We start from the raw sequence: 10,251 nt of genomic DNA on the forward strand, positions 1-10,251 counted from the left end.
TCCACACACGCTGCTGACCAATATCCCTCCGGATGCTAAATATTTTGCAGTGATTGATTTATGCTGAGCATTTTTTACAGAAGTAGAATATCTAGGCAGGTTGGGAGCACATACAAACTAAGACCATAGCTCCTAGTCAACTAGAAGGGATTAGTAAAGCACCTAAGCCAGAAACAGTCAGACACATGATGACTTTTCTAGGGATGACAGGATTCAGTTCAGGAGGATTTATTGTCAGATGATCCATGATCGGGGCGGATGACGATTTTTTTTGTGGATGGATCGTGTTTCAGAGATCATTTGGGTAACCATCCAGGGTTTGCAGTGGTGAGGTTTGCAGAATCCGGACCACACATTTGCTGTTATTCGAAGTTCTCAGTGTGCATAGCCATGTTAAGCACAGTTGGCTGAGTTGAGAGCTCTTACAGCTGCCTGGCAGGAAGGAGCAGGTAGATCAGTGAATATCTTCACAGACTCTGAATATGCGCACATTGTATGTCATTTGTTCGGGGCAGTATGGAAAATGAGGGGGTTTAAGAAAAACGATGGATCCCCCATACTGCATTGTAATCAGATTGTGGAACTAATGTCTGCGTTATTGCTGCCAAAACTAATGTCTGCGTTATTGCTGCGCTTGACATAATCAAATGTCAAGCACACAGGAAAGGCAATGGTTATGGCACAAAAGGTAACAATGCTGCAGATGAGGCTGCCAAGGTAGCTTCAGACAGTTGTAGGGCAGTCCAGTCAGTATTGTCCATACCCGAGGCCACGCCTACTGAGGATGATGTTATCCGCATGCAGGAGAAAGCTGGTGTCTATGAGCAAAATGTGTGGTTGAAGAGGGGTGCTGTACGCACTACCACAGGGTTATGGAGAACCCATAGCGGGATGATGCTGGCACCTACGGCACTGTTGGGGATACTCTTAAAAGTGTAAATGGTAAAAGGTATATGTTAGTAATTATTGACAGGTTCAGCAGATGGGTAGAAGCAGTCCCATCAAAAGACCAAAGTGTGGCTATGGTTATCAAACTTTTGTTTGACTAGAGATGTCATGCCAAGGTTTGGAATTCCGTCATAGATTAGCTCAGACAATGGTGCAGCATTTATTCAGAAAACACTCAAACAATGATTCAGCATCTGCATGTCAAACTAAGGTTATAGGTTTTTTCTGAAAACCAAATGTGATGCTGACTCTTCTTAATAAAATAGGAATAAAATAAAATATGGGTTAAGGGCACTGAAACTGTTATCACTGACATACTCTCACAATCAGTACCCACGCTGCTGAGATAGGTGTTTCACTGCTCTTTCTCCAACTTTATCATCGTTCTCAAGCTTTGACTTAGTTTCTCTACGAATACGATGTCACCGAACACACATTGCCTCATTTGAATCAGTTTCTACACGTTTATCTTGTTTGCTCAAGCTGCTGTCAGAGGTGTTTTTCACATACATCCCACTTTCACCAGCGGCTGATTCGGTTGATCGAGGAGGTCCTTGTGCTGCCAGGGCCCCCCCGACACGTTTCAACCACGAGACACGGGTTTCCCCAGTTAGATAAAGAGGATTATAACCTATAGCCTATATATTGCTAGCGGGAGGCTGGACAATTTCAATGCTAGGACCACAAAGATGCTGAGTTTGGTCAACCTGTGTCTGCAGCCTTCCTGTTAGGACATTGTTTGAGGGATCTTAAACTAGATCATGGTCAGTCCCTTTGGATAAGAGAATAAACCATTAATATGAGGATGTATTCGGAAATACATTTCTATACGTCTTTCCCATACGTCCTGATACCTAACTCTAAGGTTAGGTTAGGGTAGTACCTTGCAGTCCACTACCCTCACCACTAGGGTCTAGTGGTGAGGGCAGTGGACTGAAAGGTACTGGGTTTGATCACCAATGTCCCCATGCCTACCTCACCATCCTGTAAGTCTGCCAACACTGAAACAGTCACTTTGAATAAAACCACCTGCCAAATGGACTCCATAGGAAACAGCAACCCAAACAGAGTGAGCTGAAGTGATGTAGGTGTTGTCTCAGCTAGCGGTAATGACGCCCCCCCCCCCCAACCCTGGACACGCTTGACGTGCTTTCTCTTGGTTGTACCTGCCAGAACTCGCTTGACGCTTTATGACGCAAGAACGTTGTGTCATTTCTCTTTCCATGAGTCACACCACGCTTAACGTTTTGCCTTTTAGCCTATTCATCCCTCTCTCTTTCTCTTTCTCTCTCGCTCTCTGTCTCTTTCTGTCTGTGTGTCTCTCTCGGTCTGTGTTTCATCTGCCTAGCTTTATCCCTGTGAAATACCAGAGTGGGACTGTACGCTCTTCTTCTCAGGCAACTCATAAAGTATGCAAAAGAAAAATATGCAATATCTGTAGGCGGTACACGTGTGCACAAAACAATTTTTCCACCTGATTTGAGGGAGGCAGATTAAAACACAGCAATTGAATGGCTTTGCCGTAAATATTACAGCAACCATCCCAGTTCATTGTATGTGTCCCCACTTATCTCATTGTGCATTTATACTGAGTACATATTACACACACAATAACGATATAACGTTGCCAAACCAAAAGGAATGTGCATAATAAAATGGAAAGTAATGAAGAGATCCTGATCACATTGTTGTGGTCGTGGCCAGAGCCTTCAGTGAGCACACATGACAAAGAAAGAATATAGCTTTGAATAAGTATCATTCTGCAGTGGGCCAAATGGGGATCGAACCCAGAACCTAGTGCGAGGGCCAAAAGGCTAGTCACTACACCGCCCGGCCCTTCTCATGGGAACCGGTTGCTAAGTACTTAAGTATTACATCTATATGGTTTTAATCCTGTTAAAGGTGACATATTATACCGCAAGGTGTGATTGTGATTAACCGTTACAAGCCGTTTTGAAAATCTGCCTCTTCTGACATCACAAGTGGGTGTGTCCACCTAGATGTGTGCTTGATGGAACAGTCTACCAGCCTACCCAGTGGACTGTAGCAAACGTTGCTCCTCTATCCGTCATACATCTAGGTAGACGCGCCCACATGTGATGTCAGAAGAGGCCGATTTTCTAAACGGCTCGTAATGTCTAATCACACTCACACCTGGTGGTATGATATGTCATCTTTAACATACCGTTTACAATGAAGACACGACACAAGCAAAACGCGTAGGCAGACAACCGAGCAGAATGTGGAATTGATTGATGACTAATCCACCGATTAGTGCTGCCTATCCGCTCTGTGCACCTAGATTAAGGTTGTATTATTTGTTTTTTCCAAACATGTTATTTTGGGCAATGTAGAGAGAGATGTTGAGCTGCGATGCGTGACCTCACCTCCTCTACCACGACATCAGCCCATTAAGACCCCGTGCTCAGCCTCTTGAAGAAGAAAGAACGCCTAATTGGATGCTTCATCGTTAAGTGACCTTCTAGACCTTCAGCCCCGAGTATTTATAGATTCTATTATGGGCTGCTTTTCCTTTGGCACTGTGCCCCGCAATTGTTCATCCAAAAAACATATTCATATTTTGTCCTTGTACGCACACACTAACACAAACACACACACACACACCTTATCTGCCCTTTATTGACCTGTATCTAAAAAAATATTGAACAAGTCCCTTTTGGATGAATGCATCTGCTAAATAACAACCATATTACTGGGACGGGATACCAGAATACCAGATGAAAAGCTAGTGCTGACCGTCATCCTGGTGGAAGTCAGGTAATGTTTTACCAGAGAGCTACTGGGATGGCAGCCTGTCTACACATGCTTTGGTTTTAACCAGTGAGCAAGGGTCTCGACTTTGAGATGTAGCAATCTGATAAACATTATGGGATCCTTAAGGGCATTGTTGCCCTATTGTTTATTCCAAAGAAACAACAAGAGTTTCACTTCCATTTTGCACCTCGGTTGTCTTGCCTCACTTTGCATTAAAGTGACATCCACCCTGGGTTACATATTGTGTGTTGTTCTCCGACGCGACATACACTCGAAGAAAATCTTTCATGCCATTTTTAAATCATGTGACTCTATTGGTCTTTAATATAGAAGTGTTCACTTGTACACCCCTGTGAAGTTATTGTTAAGATGACATACTGCATAATTTTTTTTATTGTCTCTTAATATTGGGTTGTAGGACTTAGATAATGGAAAATGTAAAGTGAAAACTATTTCTTTGTTATATTGGTTGTGTGTTAGAAAATAGAAAATTTAAACAGATTTTCCTTTATCTCAAACTGCAGTGTATTGTGTTCAAAAGAATATTGTTGTGTTTTGAATTAAAAACAAATCCTTCAGCCTTCTCATACCTCAAATCATTGAGGCATGGAATATAATAACCACTTTCAGCAGATAGTGGGACAGAAGCATCAGTTTTTAAAAGCACTTAATGATTAGCATCGTGGTTGTATGTGTCACATGACATGGTGAAGATTCTGAATCTACTCAAACAATAGAGTCCTTTTCTGTTTGAAGAGGATGGTCCTTTTATGATGTCCCCTACAGATAAGACCTACAAGACATTTGGGGTTCATTCAATAGACTTCTGATGTCTATTCACAAGTAAATATAGCTCACCTATATTTAGAGAGACTGCAGACGCTCAATGAATAATGAGACTCTGAGATTCACTGTCTGCCTTCGTCCACGGAGCCCAGAGAGTATTAAGTCTGGTAAACAACTAGCCTAGCTTACCCTGAACCACATGCTTAAGAGGACGAGAAGCCAATGACAAAATTTAAGCCTTTTGAGATATCGTTAAAGTACCCACTGATCATTTTTCCAGCACGCTATTATGTATTTGAATCAGGATTATGATTCTTAATATTTCATTGTTTATCTTTTTTAGAGGTTGCACACACAGGTTGCGTAATGATGCAAGGTCGCTTCCAAATGAGGTGCAGCAGCACATTGGGTACACGTTTGACTGAATAAATGCACTGTCTCTGTGGCCATGCATGTTGACCATTCTAACATACGGGTAAAACCTGCTAAATACTTCAGATGGCAAGGGCAGCATGCAAGTTCCCACAACAACAAAGCAGACACGGGTTACATATTGGCATAGTAAGCCCCTGAGGTTAAGCAAATATCATTACGCTTTGGAAATAAGCAGCTTGTTCCCAGATGAATGGCTTTATTCCTAGATGTCATAAATCGTGCGCTAAGTGTCAACCAACAAGCTGCATGATGTTTGGATTAGAGATGGTAAAAGCCGGCTCTGACTAAATAAGAGTCTGTCATGTCACAGCACAAAAACATCTCTAATTTATTTTAGTATTTTTCTTATTTTAGTTTCCTGTATCATTTATTTCTAGGAAATGATGGTCCTGTAGCATGACTGCCAATTTTGCGATTTTATTTATGATGGGGAAAATCTCAGAAAATGTCCAAGTAGATAAGAAATCTAACGTAAAAAAGAAATGTACATGATGAAGATACTCACTTTAGCAAACCCTGGAATACTAACCTCAAGACCCTTGTTTGAGGTCCATCTCTATAGCGTGAAAGCAATAACTGTGTTGTTTTACTTTTCTGGCCCATGTAAAATAAAAACTAGTTTTGAGGTTTTGGTTTATTGGGTCAAATAATTAAGCTGAATGGACGACAACACCAAAGATTAAATCATGTACACACGCTCCCTATATCAATGACTCCATGCAACACGTATGCAACTAGTGCAGCCTGCGAAAGGAAGGGGAAAGGGAAAGCCATCTTTTTTGTTCTGTAAAAATGTGAACACGCACACACACACGCACACGCACACACACACACACACATGCAACACAAGCAGCCTGCAAAATCAGGGAAAGCCATCTTACTTGTTCTGTACAAATGCACACACACACACACACACACACACACACACACACACACACACACACACACACACACACACACACACACACACACACACACACAGCAGAGGGATATGGAGATAGAAGATTAGAATGAGCTATGGAGATAACTGTGCTTGTAAGTCACATGATCCCTGCGTTGACAGGTCACGGATCAGAGGCTGGCTGCTGACCTAAATGGTCTCTCTTCTTAAAGCTCCATCATCCACCCATCTTCATTTCTATCTTTTAGTAGTTTCAGGTGCACATACACACAGTGGTGTAGTGCAGGGTAAACAATGTATACCAGCTTATTTTCCAGCATCGGCATTGCGTGTACCCACTTCTAAATCCCCTCTGATGCACATTAATAAGTGTGTGTCCGGCAATACAGTCCTGTACAGTACAGTCCTGTACATGAGTAGTTAATCCAGCGCATGTGGATAAATTTAAATGCTCCATGTGAATAAATAGAACATCCTCATGTGGCTGAAATGTACAAAGTCCCTCTTGGGGTCACATTGTAGAAAGACAACACTTTGATGTGTACATCTGTGTGAACGGATTTGGAAACCGTGCGTTCGGATTCCCAATCTGCGCGCATGGTTTTCTAAATCCGTTCCCTCGGATTCACAATCGGTGCCCTTGGATTTGGTGTGTTCTACATGGCAGGGAGTCCCCTTGAAGCATTGTGACGGGGGACGCATATCTGAATCAGATCGACGTCCATACTGTATGACTGACCGAATGTAGTGTTTGTCTTTCCACATTGGACTGTACAGTTACATTGGCTGTTGTTTTGAATATCTTGTTGAATTCTTTGAATGATGATGATATTTGGATGTTTGTTAAAAATAAAGTAATCCCTGAGTGAAACATAGTGCTTAATAAGGAATAAGGAATAATATAAAATCTTTATCTTACCCTATAGTCTGTGGGCCAGTGTGGGCCACTGGTTTAAAGTCCCTCTGCCCACTGGTTTAATGGACATACTGGTTTAAAGTCCCTCTGCCCACTGGTTTAATGGACATACTGGTTTAAAGTCCCTCTGCCCACTGGTTTAAAGGACATACTGGTTTAAAGTCCCTCTGCCCACTGGTTTAAAGGACATACTGGTTTAAAGTCCCTCTGCCCACTGGTTTAATGGACATACTGGTTTAAAGTCCCTCTGCCCACTGGTTTAAAGGACATACTGGTTTAAAGTCCCTCTGCCCACTGGTTTAATGGACATACTGGTTTAAAGTCCCTCTGCCCACTGGTTTAAAGGACATACTGGTTTAAAGTCCCTCTGCCCACTGGTTTAAAGGACATACTGGTTTAAAGTCCCTCTGCCCACTGGTTTAAAGGACATACTGGTTTAAAGTCCCTCTGCCCACTGGTTTAAAGGACATACTGGTTTAAAGTCCCTCTGCCCACTGGTTTAAAGGACATACTGGTTTAAAGTCCCTCTGCCCACTGGTTTAAAGGACATACTGGTTTAAAGTCCCTCTGCCCACTGGTTTAATGGACATACTGGTTTAAAGTCCCTCTGCCCACTGGTTTAAAGGACATACTGGTTTAAAGTCCCTCTGCCCACTGGTTTAATGGACATACTGGTTTAAAGTCCCTCTGCCCACTGGTTTAAAGGACTCACTGGTTTAAAGGACATACTGGTTTAAAGTCCCTCTGCTCACTGGTTTAAAGGACATGCAGCATTGCAGCGCAGGTTTCAACAGAGCTCATGTTTTCTAGATTAGTTTCAAACTCAAAGCCGTCCAATATTTTCTGATTAAAGCCACATTGTCCAGAGTCGCCTGCCAAACTCATATTTAATATTTTATGTTGAATATTTGAGTTTAAACCGAGACTGATTGCCTAATCCAGAACTACTTCCAAAACTACTTCCTAACTTCCAAATATTACTTATGTGGCTTTGTTGATGATGAAGAATGTAGATATAAACAGGCAGTTCGCATTTCATTAAATAATAGTTGATGATTGGATTTGCCATTTCTATCAAATAACACTCAAATAATAGCTCTTAAATCTTTTAAGAAATGTAATGACATTTGAACAATACCTTCCATACTGGTATATTTGAGTTCATAACAATAACACTTTTTTTGAAATCCAGTTTTTTTTTCTTTTTTCTTTTTTTCTTTCTTTCTTTTTTTTCTGCAGGAATCACTCATGTCATAGATTTAACCATTTATTGCATGAAGATGTAAATACAATTTAGTTTGGCGGTAAGTGTGGGAGTGTGTGTGGATGACGGCAGGTTTAAGCAGCCTCTCCTGGCAGATTCTGATTGGACTCTGGGGCTGGGTGATGCTGCACACCTGTTGCACATTGAGTAATCAGCGTGCGCAGGTTAAACCAGCCATCTCCGCACACACACACTCGAGAGATCGCCTGTATGGCAGCGGATTACCAGTACCATGTTTATTAAAGGTCCCGTGACATGCCACCAGGGGGGTATTCCATCAACCAAGCTAAACCCAAAGCCGGGCTTATTTTGCTTAGCCTGGCTTCTTTCAGCTGAGTTGCGTTGATGGAACGGCTTTAGCCTCACGTGGAAGTTTGCGCTAGTTCTAACTGGGCTTAATCAACTAAGCGCCGCTTTCGTTAGCGACTTTGATGGAATACCCCCCAGGTGTGGTGTGATTAGCCGTTACAAGCCGTATTTGGACATCGCAGGTGTGCGTGTCTCCACCTAGATGCGCGATGGATAGATGAGCAACGTTTGCTACGGTCCACTGGGTAGGCTGGTAGACTCATAGGCCGTGTCCCAATTCAGGGGTTGCATCCTTCGAAGGACGCATTTGAAGACCGCATACGTCACAGCGGCGCGTCAAGTGCTGTCCCATTTCGAAGGGTCCTTCGAATGCGGCCGAGATATGCAGCCTTCGTTTCCCGGATTTGAAGGACGCATCGGATGCATCCTTCTCGGCCCAACGTATCCCAACATTCATTGCGCGTTGGATATTTTTTCAGAAATGGCGCGGAGAGCGGAAGCAGCAGCTGCAGCGAATACATATTTAATGACAAAACTATGTAAAAACATTTTTTTATATAAAAGTAAGGTTGGGACCATTTTAAATATGTAACTTTATTGTCAAAGTTCAATTACATTAACGCTAGACATATAACGTTAAACTAATTAACTTTAAGCCAACGTCCTCTCTTCCTCTTCACCCGCCGGCTCCGGCGGTGAATCTTCTCCCACTCCTCCAATAAAAGATAAAACATAACCAATAAAATGATAATTTCTGGCTCCATATATCTCCTCCACTGTCCGGTTTGAACCGCAGCTGTCAGGGTTGCTAGGAGACAGGAGCGGCGCGTGGTCACGCAAGGTAAAGGACGTTAACGGCTGGTTGCGCAATCCGGAAATGCTCCGTAGGCTAGACCGTCCCATTCCACAACGCTCGTTCGGCCTTCGATGCAGCCTTCGCGGTCTACGAAGGCTGCATCCTTCGAAGGACGCATCCTTCGAAGGATGCAACCCCTGAATTGGGACACGGCCATAGACATAATGAAGAGCAGACGCCGCATCGACCGCTACTGCCGCTGACGAGCCGTGGGGCCGCCATCTTGGAGCGGTCGACCGCTCCACTCAGTGTGATCTGTTTCGCTGGTGCAATGAACTGTCAGCGCTTTTAATTAATCACACCTCACTGAATACCAAACTGATTTTCACGCAGGTTTTTTTGCTGCAAAGGTCATACATGGCTACTCACACCTGGTGGTATTGTAATGGGAAAATGACGAGACCCCAATGAGACTCCACATTGCAATTGTCAATGATCAAATCATGTTTTTTTAGAGGACAGCGTGTTCTCATCCTGTGTTCTCATCAAGTAGAGGAATGCATAAGGGGATCTCTGCTCCCTTGTGACTGGTATAACCCAGGCACAAGGTTGACATTAGATAACGCTAGGTACAGGTAGAGTGTCTAGACAGTGCAAGGAATAGGAGACAGAGCTCACATGATGAAGGGGAAATAACGTGATGGATTTTTCACACAGCCTGTGGGGAGCAGAGCTGTTGTCAGCATTTCTGAGACATGTGCCACTGAATAAAAAGGCCCTGCATTTGCCAATGCATGTGATGCTTGTTCAGCTTGCGGCCGCAGGGTAATTTCACATTTGGGGACTTCTCCTTGCGGAGTTCTTGGAGACACACAGGAGGAACTGCCATCTGTAGGCCTCGGATGATTGTTTGCTGTATGTTCTTTGATTACCCAATTGTTCTAAGTTCGGATGACTCTTTATTCTACCCAGTTTGGTCAGTTTATGATTGACGTAGTTCTGGAATTCCCACCACAGTATAATGTCACCTTTAAATTGACCCCTATTGGTATACACGTGTTTGATTTGACCGGTCAGCTGATACGGGGTGCATAATTAGAGCGTTCTGCCAGAACTAGCTA

Source organism: Micromesistius poutassou (genome assembly GCF_964030765.1).
Source record: "Micromesistius poutassou genome assembly, chromosome: 18".
NCBI classification, from domain to species: Eukaryota; Metazoa; Chordata; class Actinopteri; order Gadiformes; family Gadidae; genus Micromesistius; species Micromesistius poutassou.